This window comes from Callorhinus ursinus, unplaced genomic scaffold, assembly GCF_003265705.2.
Source record: "Callorhinus ursinus isolate GAN/ISIS: 27379988/994484 unplaced genomic scaffold, GSC_fseal_2.0 scaffold2, whole genome shotgun sequence".
Classification (NCBI taxonomy): Eukaryota; Metazoa; Chordata; class Mammalia; order Carnivora; family Otariidae; genus Callorhinus; species Callorhinus ursinus.
Window position 1 is genome coordinate 57362253 of NW_027397064.1, and position 17450 is coordinate 57379702.

Sequence of the window (17450 nt, forward strand, 5' to 3'; positions counted from 1 at the left end):
AGCTTGCTCTGTGTCTAACTTGGGAATGTGGAAAAACAAATTTTCTCTACCACTCAGGCATGGTGGCTGAAGTTTCGGGTGCTGGTTCAAGCATTTCCACATGCTGACCCATATGCTTATGCAGCAAGCAGGTATTACTGTCCCCAATTTACACGAGAGGAAACAGATGATGAAGGGAATGAAAATTGCCCAAACCAACCACCTAACTTACAAGTGACATGACCAGGATTCAGACACAGCTCTGACTTCAAAGTCGTGTCATTTTTTTTCACCATATCATGTCTTTTTTCCACTGTATCATTCTGTCCCCTCCTTCAAATCTGCCTTTTTTTCTTCTTTAAACAAATCCTTTCCTTATGACAGTAATCACCAGATTGCTTATTATCCACCTAAAGTTCAACTTGAGGCTTTAATTTCCTATTAGCAATTGCGATGCGGGGTTAAGTTGTCAATGCACAGCTGCTTTGTTCTCACAGAATCTTCTCCTGTGTTGGGATTATTTAACTGCTATTAGGGCATAATCAATGTTTCAGCTGTCCGTCGGAGGGTCTGACACAAAAGCACCCACGTATCAGGCAAACCAATCTAAACTCTAGCATTTATAGCTCTCTTTCCTTAACAGGTACAGTTTTCTGGTCACAGCTGGAACTCTTGCTTATTCGTGTGTAGTGGGGCAAGGTTAATAGCCACAAAAGAAGTAGCCTAAATCTTCACTGCAGTAAGACCAAAAGGTGCCTTAGCTATTCCTATTACATTCAGATAGACAAGACACCCTCCCTGTCAATCTGTCCTGGGTAGAATAAAATGGAAAACAAATGATCCAAATAGATTTTTATTTTCAATATCTCTGGATACAGATTCAAGGCTATCTTACTCCAAGAAGTACGACAGCACCACAAACACCTTTTTCTGGGTTTAAAAAGAAAAGAATCATTGATTCTCTCCTCTCTTTTCTCTGAATCTAACAATTTCTAAAAACTGTCCATTTTTCTCTTTTACACCACACTAATAGCTTCACTGTATGTCTGACCTCTTTTCACGAAACATCACTGTAATTTCCCTGTGTTTTCTCTGACTAGATTATTCCCTCCACACCCCTCACAACTCCTGTTTACAGTTTTGTAGCGCCGTCAAAGTCAGTTCCACCGCTCATTCCAGATAGGCACTCAGCCAATATATTGCCAATAACACACACTCTTGTGCTAACTTAAAATACACAGTGCAGCTTGCCAAGTTTCCTTATTTGGCAAGAAGGTCCCTCAGTTCCCAAGATCTTTGACCATCCATTTTTAGATCCAAATCCTCCTGCTTAATATTTGGATATTTCTCTCTCTTTTTAATGGGTCTTATGTGTTCCTTAAAAGAGTAAGAAGAGATCGGTCATCTATTTGCTTTCCTAGACAAAAAAAGGGTCCTTGCCACTGCCTTGTGGTCACTTACTCTGGAATTATTATCACTATAATTTCTGAATCAAACAATATTTTCCAGGTTAAAAAAAAAAAAACTCCCAGAAAAGTTATAATAGGAATTATGTTGTGAAAGACTAAAATAAACAGTACACACTGCTTTATGGGACCATTTTCCTTTATCTTAATTCACGCTTTCCAAACAAGCCAAATTCATGTTCATTTGCAATCTCCCTAATCTCTCACTATTGTAGCAGGAACTTTAAACAAAAGCTCTACAAATGACCAAAACCATAATTAAAATGCATCCGTCATGTATTTTTTTGAAAATCAAAAAACGACATGAAATTTCTCTGTGGAGATAGGCCTACTACAAAGAAGCCATTAACTGCCTTGAAGCGCTTGTTTATTTTTGTCTTTATATGGGTTTGTTGGTTCGGATCCACTGAATCCCGACCGTTCACTTCAACTGAGGTCAGGAAAGCAAGAAGGCTCTCCTAAAACAGCTTCAGTGATAAAACAGGAGCATACTTTAGCAACCATCTTAACTCAGATATCCTCGCATTAATTCTGTAAGTGGATTCTAAAACACCATTATTAATAGAGAGCTGCTGATTATAATATCATTGGATCGGGCCACTAAATGATGCTGCTTTCGTTATTAAAGAAACTAACAAAAATACTAATTAAGTCCGCCATAAACAGTGCTTTGCGAACATCTCGAGGCGCATCAGAAACACACATTTTCAGCAATCTAACAATGACCTGCCCCGTTTTTTACGCAATTCGGAGCCATCTCGCCGGGTCCGTAGTAAAGCTGGTCTGCAAGCTGTCAGGACCAAGCGAAGCGCGGCGGCGGCCCTCAGCTTGGCCCTCCCGGCCCGGGGCAAGTCTCGGAGCCCGGGGACCGAGAGACGCCACGGGGTCGCCGAGCAGCACTCTCGCCCCACGTGGGAGGCAGAGGGGGCCGCTGGAGGGTGCGGGCGGCACGAGCTGCACGCTGCCCCGGGGAGGGCTGGGGAGGGCGGCTCGCGGTGGGAGAAGCCACCCCGGCCGGCTGGAAAGCAGAAGTTAGTGGTCTCTCCTGGCACGCACAGCCCTCTGCTGGGAAGTGGCCCGCGCCCTGTCCTGATGTGGAAGACTCGCGTTTCGCCTCGCAGAGGGGCCGGGTCGCCCGCGGCGAGGCCGGCCCTCCGACGCTCAGGCCCCGGGGGTGGCGGGCTCGGCCGGCGGGGTCCCGGCTTTCGGCGAGGCGAAGCGGCGGCCCCCGCACCGGCGCCGCGCTCAGGGCCGGGAAAGCCCGACAGGCTGCGCCCGCCCTTCCGGACGCCAACTTCTGCGTGGGACCGGCCCGAACTTCGCCGGGCCCTCTGGGCCGCCGGGCGCCGGGAACGCTCGCTCCGGCCGCAGCCGCCTGCGCGGGCCCCGGGTCGGGGAGGGTGCGCAGCGGAGCCCCGCAGGCCGCCAGGGCCTCGGCCCCGAGCCTCGCGAGCGCGGCGGGCCTCCGACCCACCCTCGCCCTCCGCGGCCTCCGGCCGGCCCCTTACCTGACTCCCGGGCCGGGCGCGAGCAGCAGCCGGGGGGCGCCGAGGCCCCGCGCGCGGCGAGGACAGGGCCGGCGACCGTGGGGGGTGCGGGGGGGGTCGAGAGGACGGCGGCCCGCGCGGCTCCCACGCTTCCGCCCGAGTCAGGAGTTGAACATTCCGCCTCTCCGCCCCGCGCCAATGAGGAAGACAGTTACGGCAACAGCACCACCTACCTCCGAGCGCGGAACGGCCGGGCCTCTCTGCCCGCGCCGCAGCTCAGACGCGCCGGCCGGCGGGGCGTGGGGAAGCGGGCGGGCCGGCCTCCCGGGCCCGCGCCCCTCGAGGGCTCCGTGCGCCCCTGCGCCCCGGCAGCCACCCGGGCGGAGGGATGGAGGAACTCCGTGCGAAGAGCACCCGCCCTGCAGTGCGGGGCGCCGGGAGAGGGAGGCGTGCCCCTGGGCCTCGCGGTAGCTTCGCCTCGTTTTCACGAGTTCCCACCACCTGTCGGGCCAACTCAGTCCTCATCGACCAACACTTACCTTGTCAGAGGCGCTGGGGATACAGAGAGATGGGAGGCTGCTTCGTGCCTCTTCTGGGTGGGAAGGGCACAGACCTGGAAAGATATTTCTAGGAGAGAGGGCTGAAGGCTGCCTGGGTGGGACCGTCAGTAAATACCTACGGAATTTTGAGGAGGGGTCGTGGTGGGCTGCCCTGCTTGGTGACTTTGCCAAAACTGAGTTCAGACGAGGACACTAGAATTCATTCCAGGTGGGAGCAAGACGTGGCAATAAGTCCTGGGAAGACAGGTAACTGGTGACTGGGGAAGAAAGGAGAGACGGGGTCGGAAAGGTACCGGCAGCATTATCCAGGGGTTTGGGTTCGGATTTTATCATCTGTGGGCCCTGGGGAACTGGGGAAGTTGGAAGCAAAGAGTTAAAATAGGTGTTTGTGTTTGGTGATTTAGAGAGAGAGCAGCCCGCGCGCGCGGTTGTGGGATGCGTTGCTAGGGCAAGACTGGGAGGCGGCAAGAGAGGTTAACAGCGTCACTACCTGGTAAAGGGAGTGTGAGGACCAGAAGCAGGAGGTAGGAAATGGACCTCGAAAAGGAGGAACGGCCTCTCAGGAAGAGGCCACAGGACTTGGGGTTGGGGGTGTGGAAGAGAAGAAGGAAAGAGAGATGATGCCGAGGTTTCAGCCTCGGGTGACTGGAAGAAAGATGGTGCCGTTGACAGGCATAGGGATGTGTCGGGGAGAAGCTGGCTTCCTGGGGAGTTCGAGGTCATGGGAGGCAAAACAGGTAGAGACGCAGCAGTTGAAATATGAAACGGAGACTCAAAAGAGGTCACGAGAGAAAGAATTGTAAATCGTCAGACAGTTGAAAATAAGAAAGCAGAGGGATGCGTGAATATAAGCTAAAAACACGCCACGTTCTCGTCTGTTATTCAAATTATTATTTTTTTAAAAGATTTTTTTTATTTATTTATTTGACAGACAGCAAGAGCAGGAACACAAGTAGGGGAAGTGGCAGAGGGAGAAGAAGCAGGCCTCTTGCAGAGCAAGGAGCCCGATGTAGGGCTCTATCCCAGGACCCTGGGATCATGACCTGAGCCGAAGGCAGACGCTTAACAACTGAGCCACCCAGGCGCCCCTGTTATTCAAATTATTAAATTACCCCTTTGGTGAGAATTAGGAATTTTAGCACTGATCATTCTATTTCAGTAACTGAGAAATTAGGATTGATGAAAACTGTCATGCTAACCAAATTCCTGATGTAGGTAATCAAATAATTCTGAAAATCGTCTAAACATCTATCTTCAGGATAGACCCACGTATGACGTGACTCCAGTCATTCTACCTCACCAGGCACTACATTTTGATGGCAAAGACCCTAGACTGGGAATCAGAGAACCTGGTTTCTGGTTTTAGTCCTGCCATGTATCAGCTGGGGTACTTTGCTAGACAGGCCTGGTTTTCTCCTCTGCAAAATAAGAGGGCCCAGGGAGATGTTAGACACAGGCTCCAGCTTTAAAACTGTGAATGCATTACTTTAAATTTGAAGCACATGACTTAAGAGTCTTAATATTTTCACCACATCCCCCTTCCTTCCCATCTATTTTTCCTTCATTCTATTTTCCCTACATAATTAGGCAAAGAGAATAACCAGCAGGAACAGTAAACACTAAAGAGTAGTTTCACAAGTATGCTTCAGTGATAAACTGGCAGGCATTCTCTTATCTTCCCAACCAGGTTGCAAGTTCCTTGAGGTCATATCTTATATTCTGTTGTATCTGCCCATAGCTGAAATAAATGAATAATTGTGTGATAAACTAGATGCCTCAAGCCTGACTCTTCTTTAGTCAGGTTGCCCATTTCCTTATGACTAGACTGATCTCTTTGAGTTCCAGACCTAATATAGTCTAGTGTTTATTCCCATGGCTGACTCTACTTTTTCAAACTCTCACATTTTTTTTTTTAAGATTTTATTTATTTGACAGAGAGAGACACAGCAAGAGAGGGAACACAAGCAGGGGGAGTAGAGAAGGAGAAGCAGGCTTCCCGCTGAGCAGAGAGCCCGATACGGGGCTCGATCCCAGGACCCTGGGATCATGACCTGAGCAGAAGGCAGACGCTTAATGACTGAGCCACCCAGGCGCCCCCACATCTTTTTTTTGAGAGCATATTGGGTAATTCTCACCTGCATAGGTTTACAAATGTGAATAGCAATAGCAAAAGAGACCTAGTCAAACCTCTCTTATCAAGCCTTCCTATTCCTTTACTTCAAATGTCTCCGCACTAAAAATAGATGTACTCTCAGCAGTGGGGTGGATTGGGAGTCCTTAGCACCCTCTTATATCCAAGAACACCCTCCAAAATAAATATGCAATGTCAGTAAAAACAGTGTATTTGCTATGCAAATAGAGCTTAAAAAAGTCTTCTGGTCCCCCATTCAGATTGTTGTCCTTAAGCTCCTCTTGAATAGAAATTCTGAAACTGCCACCAGCTATCTATCGGCGGATCAAAGAAGTGCAGACATAAATTCCATTAAGGATAGAAGGAAAGGCAATTTACAAGGAAGAAAGCATTCTGATTATCCTTCCCACCCTTTGTAGTGGTAAGAGTTCTGAGGCACAGGGGGACCCAGGAGCATTTTCTCCAGCCATCTCAGTCCTCCATGGCAGACTGTGAGTGGTCGGAGTCTAGATCATAGCTAAGAATTACCAGCTTTTACAAAAAGGCTGGTGTTTGCCCTCCTGCACTATGCTGGATCCCTGGGAAATGAAGGCACACAGTCACACATCCTTTAAGATAAGCAACCATGACCTTAAAATCAGGAGCGAAGCCCTGATTTTGGGTCATTGTTGGAACTCAGCTTTCACATCTAGCTTAGGGACTGAAGAATTCACAAGAATATTTCAGGTACCAAATTTGCTTAGGTGTTTCAAGGCCTGAGTAGGGCAAGTAGGGCAAGATGAGAAATTGGGGACTTTGGCAAAATTTGTTCAACAAGCATTTACTGAATGGAAGGCACTGTGCTGAGCATGCGGTGGTAACAGTGGTCTCTGTTCTCACAGAGTTTGCTGAGTGCAACGGAAAAGGCAGAAAAGACACAAGTGATTATACTGTGGTGTGCTCTTAGGACGGCAAGGATGTGGGAGAACAGCAGGGCACGTGCCACAGTTTTGAGAGGTGAGACAAAGAACCTCCACGTCTGTGGGAGAAGAATGAAGTGAATTTGCTGGACAGAAAGGTGGGAAAGGTATTACAGGCAGAGGGAACAATAAGTACAAAGGCCCAAAGATCATTTAACAAGTTCAAGGAATAAATCCTTCAGCTATCTGAGTAAAGGCGTTGCCAGCTTGGAGTAATCGTCCTCGTGATGGTAGTAATAGTCGCAGCAGGAGCAGTAAGAATACTGATAATGACAATCATCCTAGTGATGGCCACTATTCACCGAGTGCTCGCGTGCTAGACACTGAACTAAGAGTTGTACACGGCCTGTGCATTTGACCTTCACAACAACCCTGTCCGGCCGTTGGAATCATCATCCCACGCTGTAGGGCAGGAAAAAGTCTTGGAAAGCTTTAGCGACTCGTCTTCCCTCAGTGGGCAAGAGGTGGACTTTAGGGCTTGTTCTTTTAGATTAAGCGATTTTCCAACTTTTTGGTCTCAGGACTCCTTTACACTCTAGAGTGTTTGAGGGTGCCAAATAGTTTTTGTATAGGTAACTTATATCTATCACTATTTATCATAGTAGAAATCAAAACAGAAATCTCTTTATTTAAAATTCACTTATGCTAGCATAAATAACATCTTTTAATGAAAAACAAATGCGCAAAATGAAAAAGTGAGAAGACTGTCATTGTTTTATATTTTTGCCAATCTCTATAATGTCTGGTCTAAAAGAAGACAATTGGATTCTCATGTCTGCTTCTGCATTTCATGTCGTCTGGTATCACACCACATGTACCCTCTGGGAGAGGCCACTGTTCACTCATAAGAGAGTACAGTGAAAATTGCACCTTAGTATCTTTATGAGATGAGTTTTGACCTCACAGACTCGCTGATGGGTTTCCCGGAGTGCATCTGGAGAACCGCTATTTTAGAGAGTCTGAGGTGCTCCGGAGCTGGAGGGGAATCAGTGGCCTCGTATCCCACCTGCTTCAAGACACAGCTTTGCAGGGCAGCTGCCCAGGATAGGAAAGAGAGCACTTTGCTAGACCTCTGATAACCTGAGATGTGGTGGCAGCCCTATCCCCAAGCAGCTATCGCTTAGTTGGGCCCCTGTTGCCTCATGGTCATGTGAGATGATAAAGGCCTACTTACCTTTGAGTCTTGAGTCCTATGCACTGCTTACTTCTGCTATTGTTTGCCGTGCTGTTCTTCTTGAATATCCTAGATTTAACATGTGACCGAATCATAACTGAGTTTGTCATACCCTTTCAGCATTGAGCCTTACCATCTCTCCTGTTTGCTCCTAGCCCTACTTTATTGCAAGGAACTCATATGCTTCTTCCCCAAATCTGTAACAGTTGGTATGACTTTTCTGGCAAGATCCTAGAGTTATTATTAAATGCCATGATTAAATGGAAAGCTGGTAATTGCTTTGAGTGTGAACACCAGGAACCAGCATGGATTCATTGAAATCGAGACGTACCAGACAAACCTGGTTTTCTCTGCTGGAATCATGGAGGACAATGAGGACTTCCTCGGTGAAACATGACAAAGTTTCTGATGACGACTTTATAAATCAGAAGGGGATTTTAATGAATGACAATACAATACAGTAAATTGCTGTTAGTTTGAAAGGTATACCCCAAAAGTGCTGATGTCACTCAGGGTGCATTGTTCCCTTACAAAGGGTTTCTAATGGTACATTGCTGAGCTCTGTTCTCTATCCTGCCCTGCAACATTTCTGCAATTTGGGTGAAGACCTAGGTGGCATGCCTACCCGATTAGGGAATAACATGTATTTGGAAGGAATATCTAACACAGTACATAGAAGAATTGTATCCAAACTCAAAAACCTTTACTCAAACACTTTTACTGACACTTTGCTGCCTGCTAAATACAGTCCAAGATCCCTAGGGCACACAATCTAATCCCGATTTTCCTCACCAACATTATCCCCAATCTTCACTGGCCTGACGCTGCCTCCTCCTGACACCTCCACCCTGTTCCCTGGATTTTCCTTCGTCAGTTCTCACCCTCAGCATCACACCTGGCCACCAAGAAGACTCTATCCTCCCTCCATCACACGTGTGGCAGTAGCAGGTTCTACTCAAAGGGAGCATGAAATCTTAAGGGAAATAGAAAATGTAATGAAAATAGTCATGTTTCTGAAATTGAAGGTTCTGCTTTAACAGAGACAATAAATAGACCCGGGCTTTCATCCCCAGGTGAGCTGGTAGGACATTGGAGATACATTACTTAGTTTCTTAGCATCTCCGGAGCTTCCGGTTAACCCATCTTGCTGTTCTTCTGGATGAAGCAAATTCAGACCTAAACTTCCAGACATTCTAAAAAGACCAATGATATTATCCCATATGGTATTCGGAATCTCACCAATTTATTAGATTTGGGCACACGTGATTAAGAAGGAAAACTTTTCTATCTGTTGTATCTGGAAAAAGCAAGAACTATATTTCATAAGGTAATTATTAGTTCCAGTGAATAAATGCTCATAAACAATCAAGTGACATCAACCATCTTTTACATCAAATTTTCAGGTATCTGTAGATTTTTCATTGTAAACATTATTAGATGATGATACCAATATGTAATCATGTGTCTTCCCTATTCAGTAGTCATTCTTTTCTCGTCAACAAGCAATTTTTTAAAACTATTTTACCTGGTCTGTTTTCTTCATTTTGCTTGCTTCCAGAAAGTCTACAAGTAAGCAATATAGTGTTTCTGGTCTGCATATAGAGGGGATAGATAAGGGAAGGAATGGCTCCTTCCCAGTAGCTGGCCTAGGACCTCTCAAGAGTGGATTAATCAGTTTATTATACTGGAAATCCTGATCAAATTTCAAAGTCACTTTTCCATCCACACTTCTTTATATTATTGTTTCTCAAGTTGAAATTTTTTCAATGAATATTTTTATAAGTTCTATATGCCTTTTTTTTTTTTTGCTACCATTGGCTTTCCCTAACTTTTTAAGGTCCATTTGTATTAAACTCCTGTCCACATTGTTGTTTGTAACACCTTCCAATTTAGTATCATCTGAAAATTTCATTAACATGCTATTTATGCTATTTACTCCCTCTTCCAGATCATTAATAAATGCTATTTCTTATGTATTAAATTTTGTGGTCGAATAGATTTAATTTGCTGTTGTAATTTCAATGCATGTTTTCTAAAGATACAATGCAGTTAAGAATGGTCTTAACATAGGCTTAAATCCATCCCCAGTTTATAGTTATTTTACTATTATGCAATCCATTTGTGTTCTCTAATCAGCACTGTTGTGAGCTCCATTGAAGCAATAATCTATTGATTTTCTCTTCCCTCTTTTTCAATACAGTCATCATCTTGGCTTTAAATGCACAGCAATAGCAGAGTTAGAACTATTGTTGTGCTCTAATCCACAGCTATTTATAAAGGAAATTAAGTCTTTTTTTCTCAGTGGATATTCTTCCACTGATATAAGAAATATTCTACATCAGAAAATGATAATATTTTTTCATAATATTTTATTTTCCTAAGCGTAGTTTCAGTATCCTAAAATGAGAGAGATTCTAGATCTTTTCTTCAGCAAGCAAATGCAATATATACATATGTTGCATTCATACATTAAATATATATAGGAAAAAATGTGTATTAGAGAGTGTGTGTGTGTGTGTGTGTGTGTGTGTGTGTATATTTTCTTTTCTTATAGATCTACTCACTGCTTCCCTGACACCTAGAGAATCTGGGGTGACTTTGTTTTTTATAATAGGCTTAGACATGTTACCTTCAAATCAGAGAATGAGGTTCATTAAGCCTTTGCTTCACTTTATGTCACACATCATCTTACTTATTAGGCCTTCCATAGTGCCAGCGCTCATTTTCAATGAGATGAGGTCTCTTACACACCACTTATTTCTGTCCTTATGCTCACATATTGCAATTTTAAATCATTATGCATGAGGTTAGTCTTCGTGTTCCTACATATCACAGTTCTCCTCACCACTGGGTATCAGGCAAAAGTAAGAGAGTTGAAATAACTGGATAATTGTCTTAGTGTTTTACTTCATTAATACAAAGCAAACCTTGCCCAATTGTTATGGCAAAACATTTCAAAATAATTATGTCAGATTTGCAAAATCCTACTGAACTATTTCAGTTGAGTAATCAAAATTCAACCTCACTTAACCAATCATGGCCTGTCTATACAACCAGTTTATCTGGATCACTTTGCCATGCAAATTAGTTGCATAAACCCCTGTAACAAGTTTCAGTGTGTTAGATTACACTATGAGCAACATCCCCACCCTCTGGAGGAAGTAGTGTCAGATGTATCTCCAGATGATGCAGATTATTTCCAGTCCTGAGGATCTGGATGCAGCAAGTTTTAGTGTTGATATGCTGTGAATGATGCTCATAGGTATTCTTGAAGTCGTAGGCTTTAATTCAGTAGTCTCATCTCCAATGCGTATGTAGATGGCAATCGAATTCAAGCCCTCGCCCTTTCCCAGACTTAGTCAAGTCAGGTTGGAACTTAAGTGGTCTTAGTATGTAAGAACTTGATAACTTGATGGATCCCTTGAGATAGATGTTAGTGAGGACTTTGAAGCATCCAAAACTCAAAAATGAAGGTTCTCAGTGCAATAGAGCATAGGGACTAAGAACATGGGCTTAGGAATTAAATAGACCTGGATGAGGTCTGCTGCTTATGAACTGTATGACCTTGGATATTTTACTCAGCCTCTCTGGGCCTCAGTTTCTTCACCTGTAAAATGGGGACCATTATGGGTTTTTTGTTTGGATTAAATAAGTAAATATATGCACAGTGTTTAAAACAGGACCTGGCTCAGAGTTAGTGTTCAGTAATGCCATGTATTATTATTGTTATTATTGGTCATGTTCCACACGCTAAACATTTGCTATGACTATTGCTGTTATTATTACTATTATGATTCAGTTACCTGAATTATTTCTGTTTCCTCTGGAGTCAGTTTTTCTCCTTATTTCCCTTTTCTTTTCTCTCTTACAGTACTAGTTTTCTCAGATATCTGGTGACCATTAGTTATTGTTTACGTTTAAGAATGAAAAATTATGTTGACTATTTTAAGTAGCTGGCATGGATTTTTCTCTGCTGCTGTGAAGTAGATTTTTCTCCTATAGGACATGTCCCTGAATGGAAGAGTCAATGGTACCCTCAAGTACATAGAGGGACAAGTTCACTGGCAAGCATGCTTTAGGATATTTTCATAGTTGACTCAGCCAGGACAGTAGGATTAGTATTAGCATGCCTTGGACTTTCTCTTTCTCATATTGTGAAATTATAACCCATGATAGCTAAAGAAAACATGTGAAGGATAGTGCTGGAAGTGTACCCGGGAAAAATACCTAGGGAGAGTAGCCCAGTGGGTGAAAAGTTTGCTACAACTTGAGGGGCCAGTTATCGAGATGGTGAAGATCAGGAAAAAAATTAGGAATTGGTAAAAGTCTTTTGATATTATGAAGGGCATCAAAAATATCATTGTAGCCTCCGAGGATTTGTCAAAAATAGCAGGGAAAAAACTGTCCCCTAAGCTTATTATGACTTAGGGGATTTTAAGAAAAAGGAAGAGTGATGTCAATGTGCATTCTGGAAATTTATCTCCACACAGAAAGGTAATGATTTGGTTACGCTCCTGTTACCGTGAATGTATGTCCATGCTGAATATATGCTAGGGCACAACAGAATTGCAGAGAACTCTGACGTTTCCGTCTTTCCTTCTTTCTTTTCCCATTGGTTTCTGAAATGGAAAATAAGAGGAGAGAGATTTACATTCCTGGTATGAATTATGACATCCACCTTTAGGAGGCAGAAGGAGCATAGCTAGTTTGGGTTTTATTTTCTCTATTATAATGATAAAAAAATTTTTTTTGTCTTTTTTACTACCCTTCTAAAGATAATGACCATGGCAACAGGAGGGTCTTCTGTTTGCTGAGGACAAACAATATCTTCATCCTCAGTTAGAGTGGGGACCTTCATGTTTGGAGCTAGGGCTATGGGGAAAATTAAGTTGATGTGCATTAAAAAGAAAATATGACTTTGGGTCCCCAAGGATGATCTGCAAACTAGAGGGGTGGAGATTTGGGAATGGGAAGAGGAGACCATACGATTGGTAGCAAAGAAGAAAGATTTGGAGGACAAGATATATCCTGTGAGGACTTTTTTAAAATGAAATACCACGGGATTCTGTAATAAAACCCCCCTCTCCATCTTTCTACAAAATATTCAGCAAATCTACATCCCTCAAAAATGCTTCAATTTCAGTGGAGTCACTTTTAATGAAATGAGGCATAGAGAATAATATGAAAACAATAACTTGGCATAAGAAATAAAGTGTTTCAAATACAACAGAAGTGTCTTCCTGAATATGAGTGGATTCTTTATGGTGAATGCAGAGAAATGTTATATCATCCTGTGAAATTAAAGACTTCCCATGGCATATACATGATATATGAGATTTTTATGAAGGGCCTCCCCCCCCACACACACACAGAGTTCTATTTTGAAGACAGACTTTAGAGAAAAATACACCCAAATCTCTTGTCTAAACTCCACTCATAATATTTTGGTAAAATTAATCTCATGCTTTGGCTCCCCAAACTCTCTTCTGTTATTTTTAGTTTGTGTCATCAAAAGCCTGAATAATCCGTTCTCTTGGGGGCAAAAAGAGAGGCAGACAGGATGGCCTCATAGTTAACAACATATGCTCTGGAAGCAGATTATACTTGGTTTGAAACCCCAACTCTGCCATAATTTAAGCATGTGACCTTGAGCAAGATAATTTCTCTCAGTGTTTCCTCATCAGTAAATAGTAAAACTATTCCTCTCATAGGTATTTAGAATAAAATACTGTGTGTATGTATCTGGCATACAGTCAGTATTCAATAAATGGTAGGTGAAGTGACAGGTTGAAAAGCATTGATTACTGAACCAGTCTATCCAGAAAATTCTCTGTCAAAGCCAGCATTCAGAGAATTTTGTATTTGAAACTCTGTATTCCTTACTGATCTCGCTTTTCTTCTCATTTTAAGTGGAAGTACAGAATTTCCTCTTTTCCCACCCCAGCAATCATCTTCTCTTGCTGCTCAAAATATTTCCCTGCCCCGTGTTACAGAACGTACTCAGTTGCTCCAAAGATGCTGTTTCTAATGCGTAAGGGAACCCCGCACACCAGACCTATACCACAGCTGCATTATCTCCGGTATTCCTACAATCCTCCCCCATGCAAGTGTTTCAGTGTTGACTTAGTGTTGTTCATTTGCTGGTGTTGTTAGTGAAAACAAACTCTTAATTAAAAGGACCAGCATCACCTGGCTCACACAGAGTGCCACAAGCAATAATCTCTAATTTAGTGTACCCTCTGCCTCATATCTTCAGTTTAATTTCTGGAGCCAGATATACAAATGGAGTTTATAATGGGCTGTGAGCTTCGGGAGATCAGAACCACTAATGAAGAACTCTTTCCTTGGGAGGAACTCATGACAGCACGTAACTGTTTCTAGGCGATGTGGACTGAACATGTAAATGAACACCCAGGTTAGGTTCAAATCGAACTGCTAGCGTGATCTGTGTATGACTGTGTCACACGTGGGTTAGCTTCTGAGCTCCTCCTTCATTCATGAACGTGGCCTCTGTTGGTAAAAAGTCCGAGTCTTATTCTCTCTTCACCTCTCCCCGCTTTCACTCGGTCATTTGAAAAGTTTTCCAGTCCACTGCAAATAACTCTTAGGATGGGTCTGTTCAAGATAATGGTATCCTGTTTCAATTATTGGAGCAACAACATTGATAAATTGGTGTACATTTGGGGTAAAGGACCAAGAACGAGGATAAAGGCCAGGCTCTCCAACGGCTCCTTTGCCTCAAGTCAATTTCAATGGCTCGAAGCCACCATTGTAGGTTTCTTCACTTGTCCATCCTTTCACGGTTGTTTCGGCTCAAGACTCCCAGGCGGTCCCTCAATATTCTGAAGCTCTCTTTACAAATGCCTCTCATTACAGCAGAGAGGCAGGAAAGGCACTGAAATTTCCCGAGCCCCAAGCACTCCCTGCGCCAGGCGCTTTATGTACCTTAACTCACTGAATCACCAGGCAGCCTTTGTGCGGGAGGTATTAGGATTCCCATGAGCAGAGGTGGAGATTGAGGCTCAGAGGTTAACTACGTTGGCCTGTGTCCACAGCGGAGGCCTCCCGCATGTAGGGGTGCAGACTGTGGGATATGCAAGGGAGCTTGGTTGAAGGAGAGCTCTCCAGGGGGACAGTGCCAGCTGAAGACAAGGGTCGCCTTTCTTCCTAACACGCATGAAGATGCTGAGTCAAACCCACATCCGTCTGATTTTATCTTTCTGATATTCCATGTCCCTTCCGCAAGAGCTAGATTCACCCCCAGAGAAGCACTTTAAACACCTGGCAGCACCAGGCCCTGAGAAACTGTCACCAAACAAGAGCAGTGTCCCCTCTAGCCACTCACATTTTGGGCTAGCCCCACTCTAGTAGACTATGAAAATGGCAGCAAGCTTCCTTTCCCCGTATCCACAGTCTATGTGATGGGACTTTGAAGCTCCACACAGCAAGACGCAGCATTGTTTCTCCACCCTTTGAATCTTGGCAGGCGCCCTGGCCCACTTTGGCCAGCAGAGTATTGCAGAAGTGAATGAGCCTGTTTGGAGCCTGGGGTGAAAAGGCTCTCGCTTATCTGCTTTGCTTCCTGGGAGCCCTTCCCAGCTGGCAAGTAAGGAAGCCCAGCCTGGTCTGCTGGAGGATGGGAGGCTGTGTGGTGCAGAGATGACCCATTCCATCTTAGGCCAGCCTATACAAGCCGACGGCAGACTCCTGACCGAGCTGAGCCTGGCCCGGATTGACCCATAGAGTCATTATTGTTGTTTTGAGGCACTAATTTTGGGGTGGTTTATTACACAGTGTGATAGTTCATTTTCCATGTTAACTTAGAAGATGTTTTTTTGGATGAGGTAAACATTTAAACTGGTGAACTTTGAGAAAGCAGAAAGTCCTCCACAACAGAGTGGGCCTCATCCAATCAGTTGAAGATCTGAACGGAACAAAAAGCCCGGCCTCCTCACGCAGGAGGAAATTCTCCCTCAGACTGGTTGGACTTTATCCACACCGCTGGCCCTCCCATGTCTCCAACCTGCTGGCCCACACTGCAGATTTTGGATGCTCCAGCCTCCATAATTGTGTGAGCCAATTCCTCAAAAGAAATCTCCTTCCATCTATACATAAATTCCCTTGGTGTTGTTTCTCTGGAGAACCCTGTCTAATATATACAACAACTGATATACTTACTGATATGGTTTATCTTCACACAATGTGAATGAACCGCCTCTTTCCTCATCCTTCTTGGCTGGTGCAGAATCTGTCTACCCCCAGGGCTGCTGTGTCTCCTCACAGAGAGCCCCTCTCCTCCCTAGGGAGACTGAACTACTAGACTGTGTCTCTCTGCCCTGAAATGTCAAGACTCTTGCTGGAACCATCAGCTGTCCTCCATTCCTGCCAGGTCCCTGTTGTTAGCACACTGGAGACTCTTGCCACCTGCCTTCAATTAAATAGAAACCTCACGAGGGCCTTCCAATCCTCCTTTATTCTCAGGCACTGCAAAACCTGTCCTGAAGAATTTTATGCCAACGTTTGCTCCAATTATTCTCTTGTGTTGGTCCTCCTACTATAGAATTTTCGCTCTTCCTGCCTCTCCCCACCAGCGAAGGATCTGAACCCTCCCTGCCGGGCTGAGGGGAGGGGACTGTTGCAGAATTGGACATCTCTCCCATGCCCTGGCCCCAGCCTCTCTCTCTCTTCCCCGGCTCTGGAGGAGCTCCCATACCAGTGCCCATGAGCTCACAGTGCCTTGTGCAGACTTCCCTTTATAACAGGGTTTGGGCCCCGATCTTTCTAAATTTAAATCAGCCCAAGAACAAAGATGCTGGCTTTCTGTAGCATCATCCTTGACCTTCCCTAGCTGCGGGACAAGCACGTGCAAAGGAGCCAAAGCAAGGCAGGCACTTTTCCCATTCCCACGCCCTTATTCTCTTGGGGTTAGTAACATTTCCTCCAGTCCTTCAGTGTCAGGCCACAGGCAATGGTAGTCTGACACGGTAACCAACAAGGCAGCAGGGATGGACCAAGGTTCTGGGGCTGTGACTGCCTCATGGTTCATGCTGGCTTAAAGGAGGGCGCTGTGGCAAATGGGAGCTTCCTGCTCCTTGCTTGGATAGCCACATACGGAGCCCTGGGTGCCCTAGCCACTGCTCTTCCCAGCAGCCATGCCATGCATTGGCAGCCTTGGTCTCCAAGGAGAGGACATAGGCAAGCGTGGGCTACATCAGATGTAGCCCATACAATGATGCAGCAATTGTGGAATGCAATAGGACAGCTCCTCAAAAAAGTAGACATAAATTCCCATATAATTCATCTATTCCACTTCTTGGTACAGATCCAAAGAATGAAAGCTAGGACTTGAGCAGATATTTGTACACCCAGGTTCATGGCAGCATTACTCACAAGGCCAAAAGGTGGAAACGAACGAGATGACGGATGAACGGATAAGCAAAACGTAGTATATACATGAAAGGCAATATTTTTCAGCCTTAAGAAGGAAGGAAATTCTGACACATGCTACAACAGGGATAAAACTTGAAAACGTAATGCTAAGTGAAGCAAGCCAGACACAAAAGAACAAAGACTGTATGATTTCACTTATATGAGGTAACCTCTACATTCAAAGAGACAGAAAGTGGAATTGTGCTTACTGGGGGCTGGGGGAGGGGAAGGGTGGAGTTATTGTGCAACGGGTAGTTTCAGTGTG

General features: G+C 44.6%; 1 protein-coding gene across 4 annotated transcripts in view; it reads right to left on the bottom strand.

Moving 5' to 3' along the window:
• The window catches only part of MAP3K20 (mitogen-activated protein kinase kinase kinase 20), a 176724-nt gene extending 173381 nt beyond the window's left edge, over positions 1-3343 (bottom strand). For 2 of the 4 annotated variants that reach the window (XM_025850186.2, XM_025850182.2), the window contains exon 1: positions 2954-3120. The gene's annotated coding sequence lies outside the window, so the exon portion shown is untranslated. Of the gene's footprint in view, positions 1-2953; positions 3121-3165 lie in introns of those variants that run through there. The other 2 variants (XM_025850184.2, XM_025850202.2) reach the window with 2 other exon arrangements.
• Positions 3344-17450: the final 14107 nt, after the last annotated feature.